The sequence below is a fragment of the Pseudorca crassidens genome, chromosome 3 (assembly GCF_039906515.1).
Source record: "Pseudorca crassidens isolate mPseCra1 chromosome 3, mPseCra1.hap1, whole genome shotgun sequence".
Lineage (NCBI taxonomy): Eukaryota > Metazoa > Chordata > Mammalia > Artiodactyla > Delphinidae > Pseudorca > Pseudorca crassidens.
Window position 1 is genome coordinate 113,239,980 of NC_090298.1, and position 4,335 is coordinate 113,244,314.

Consider the following 4,335-nt stretch of genomic DNA (forward strand, 5'->3'; position numbering starts at 1 on the left):
AGCCCCTTTGCCCAGCTTTTAATTGGATTATTTATCTTTCTTTTCTTGAATTGTAAGAGTTCTTTATATATTCTGGACACAAGATCTTTGTGAGATAGATGATTTGCAAATATTTTTTCCCATGTGTGTTGTCTTTTCATTTTCTTGATAGTGCTTTGAAGCATAGAAGTTTTTAGTTTTAATGAAGTTAAAGCCTTGTACTTTAACTTTGGCTGCTTGTACTTTAGATATCATATCTAAGAAACCATTATCTAATCCAAGGTCATGAAGATTTATGCCTATGTTTTATGCTAAGAATGTTATTTTATTTCTTGCATTTAGGTTTATCTATTTCGAGTTAATCTTTTTATATGGTATGAAGTAGAGGGTCCAAATTCATTTTTCTTTTGTATGTAGATAGTTCTCTCAGCATTATTTATTAAAAAGACAATTATTTCCCCCATTTAATTTTCTTGGAACCCTTGTCAGAATTCATTTGGCCATTCTGTACTCTCAATTCTATTTCGTTGATCTATATGCATATCCCATGGAAGTATCACACAGACTTGATTTGTAGCTTTATAGTAAATATTGAAATCTGGAAGTATGAGTCTTCCAGCTTTTTCTTCTTTTTCCAAATTGTTTTGGTTACTCTGGATCCTTTGCATTTCCATATTAATTTTAGAATCATCTTGTCAGTTTCTGAAAAAAATTGAAATGCAGTTGAAATTTTGAGAGATTGAGTTGAATCTGTAGATCAATTTGGGGATTATTGCCGTTTTAGCGGCAATAAAGTCTTAAAGTCTTACAGTCCTTGAACATGGGATGTCTTTCCATTTATTTAGGTCCTCTTTAATTTCTTTGAATAAGTTTTATGGTTTCAGGGTACCTGTCTTGCCACCTTCATTTGTTAAATGTATCACTAAGTATTTTATTCTTTTTGACGCTATTGTAAATGAAATTGCTCTCTTAATTTCATTTTCAGATTGTTCATTCCTAATGTATAGAAACACAACTGCTTTTTGTATATATATCTTGTATCCTGTGATCTTGCCAAATAAGTTTATTAGCTCTTACAGGTTTTTTTTTTGATGAAGTCCTTAGAATTTTCTATATACAAGGTCATTTAATCTGAAAAAAGTCTTTTTATTCATCTATTTACTGCCTTTTGCGTTCAGTAAATATTTTCTATTGTACTGTATAATTTCCTTGTCATTTCTTTTACTATATATTTTTGAGTTATTTCCTTAGTGGTTCCCCTGGTGATTATAAATTAATTTACAACAATCTAGTTCAGATTAATACCAAATTAACTGCAATAGTGTACAGAAACTTTGTCCCTATATGGCTTCATTCTTTCCCTCCTCCTTCGTGCTTTGTCATATAAATTATACCTTTATACATTGTATGTCATCAACATACAGATTTGTAATTATTGCTTTCTTTACCTATGTATTGATAGTTACTTTTACCAGTACTCTTTATTTTTTCATGGAGATTCAAGTTACTCTCAGGTGTCCTTTGATTTCAGCCTGAAGGAGTTCCTTTGCATTTCCTGTAGAGCAGATCTGCTAGCAACAAATTCTCTCAGTTTTTGTTTACCTAGGAATGTCTTAACTTCTCCTTCATTTTTTGAAGGATAATTTTGCCAGATACAGATACAGAATTCTTGGTTGGCAGTTTTTGTCTTTTAGTACTTGGCAGTATTTTTCTTATATGTCATACCATTGCCTCTGGCTGCCATGATTTCTGATGATAAAATCAGCTGTTAACCTCTTTGAGAATTCCTTGTATGTGAAGAATTCCTTCTTTCTTATTGCTTTCAAGAATCTATTTTTGGCTTTGTCTTTTGAAAGTTTGATTATGGTGTGTCCAATCTTTGAGTTTTTCAGTTTATCTTACCTGGATTTTGCTGAGCTTCTTGGTTGTGTAGATTAATGTTTTTCATCAAATTTGAGAAGTTTTCAGTTATTCTTTCTTTTTTTTAAATTAATTTTTATTTTTTATTTTTTGGCTGTGCTGGGTCTTCGTTGCTGCGTGCAGGCTTCCTCTAGTTGCGGTGAGCAGGGGCTGCTCTTTGTTGCGATGCACAGGCTTCTCATTGTGGTGGCTTCTCTTGTTGCAGAGCATGGGCTCTATGCACATGGGCTTCAGTAGTTCTGGCATGAGGGCTCAGTAGTTGTGGCTCATGGGCTCTAGAGCACAGGCTCAGTAGTTGTGGCGCACTGGCTTAGTTGCTCCTCAGCATGTGGGATCTTCCTGGACCAGGACTCGAACCTGTGTCTCCTGCATTGGCAGGCGGATTCTTAACCACTGCACCACCAGGGAAGTCCCTCAGTTATTATTTCTTTAAATATTCTTTCTGCCCCTTTCTCTCTCTCTCCTGTCCTTCTGGGACTTCCATTATGCATATATTGGTATTCTTGGGGGTTCCCCACAGGTCTCTAAGCCTCTGTTCATTTTTCTTCATTCTTTTTTCTTTCTGTTTCTTAGATTGGATCATCTCAATTGACATATCTTCAAGTTTCCTGATTCTTTCTTCTCCCTGATCAAATCTTCTGTTGAGCAGAAGAGAATTTTTTATTTTAGTAATTGTGTTTTCCAACTCTAGAATTCTTATTTGGTTCTTTTACGTATAATTTCTGTTCTTTATTGAAATTCTCTATTTGGTGAAACATTGTTCTCATACTTTACTTTTTTATACATGATTTCCCTTAGTTCTCTGAATGTTTAAAGTAGCTGATTTGTAGTCTTTGTCTAGTATGTGCCATGTCTGGTTTTCCTAAGGGACTGTATGTACTGGCTATTCTCTGTGCGTAGTCCCTACATGAAATCGTGTGCCTGTATCTGGCCATCAGATCCATGACCCCAGGGGAAATGCTTGTACCTATGTAGGATGTAAACATCCTCCCTCTTTCTATCTACTGTGTGCTAAGGGCAGAGGATCAAAAATGAGGAGGCTACTCCTCACAACTCATTAAATTACAGTGTCTGCCTTCTCTGCTTACAACCACTAGTATTTACCTGAGGTTGCTCTCAAGAACACTTGTGAACCAATTGATTCTCTATCTCTTGCATACCTTTGTAGCTAAAAGAGAGTGGTAGTCATCTATACAAAATAAAATAAGATCATTCTAGCCTGTGAGATTTTTTTTTTTTTTTTTTTTTGAGGTACGCGGGCCTCTCACTGTTGTGGCCTCTCCTGTTGCGGAGCACAGGCTCCGGACGCGCAGGCTCAGCGGCCATGGCTCACGGGCCCAGCTGCTCCGCGGCATGTGGGATCCTCTCGGACCGGGTCACGAACCCATGTCCCCTGCATCGGCAGGCGGACTGTCAACCACTGCGCCACCAGGGAAGCCCTAGCCTGTGAGATTTAAATTAGACTTGAACTTTTACTGAAAAAACTGTTCTTTATCTCACTGGATACAAATATGTAATCAAGGAAGATCTGTTCTTTATTTAAATCCATTCTTTTCGAATGAGAGTCTCTTGGTTTTAAAATCCTGCCAGAGAATTTTTTTGTCAGAACTGACCATTTGAGTTTAAGGTTTCAGAATGTACTAAGCCCAGTCAATAGACAGTCCTCACTCTATCAGATACTTACAGACCCACAGTGGGCATATTTCCTCACCCAGTTTCACCATCTGCTAGTACTTTGACCAACAGAAAGCAAACATCCCGGGGCCACCTAGGGAAACAAAGACTTAGATTACCCCAAGCCGTGGTAAACAGATGTGATTGGCCCACTGAGCTTTGAACCCTGAAATTGCACCACACACAGACACCGTCAGAACATTGCCAGAGGTTATAACACACACATTCTTGGCGCCATTGTTCGGATTGACTCAGACCAGCTGAACATCTTAAACTGAGTAACAAGTGGATTATGATAATGGAAGAAATGATGCTCTCCTGTTAGGGGACTAAATTGTCTCTCTAGCTACTGATACCTCCTAAAAAAGGAACTGTCAACATGAGTGACTGTCAAAGTTACAGTACTGCTTCACTGTTCAGTGACTCAAGTTCATGTTCAGTGAGTAGTTTGTGCAAGGCACTCAACTAAGCGCTGTGAGAATGTGAAGATGAGTAGGGAGGCAAGCAAGCCAGGAAAGACTGAGAACATGGCAGGGGTCAACCCTGGATGTGAGAATGAGGGTGAGTGCAGGCCCAGGAGGAGTGAAACGGGTGTGGGGAGTGTTGATGGTCTTGAAGTTGGCCAAGCCCATGAAGCATTTCAGAGGGCCTTGGAAATCAAGACTGTGTGTTGATTTCCCACTGTGTTGCTTGTTTCTAACAATAAAGATGGAATTTAAAAATTTCATTTGACCCTAGGGAGATCTGGAACTGCTCCAGGAA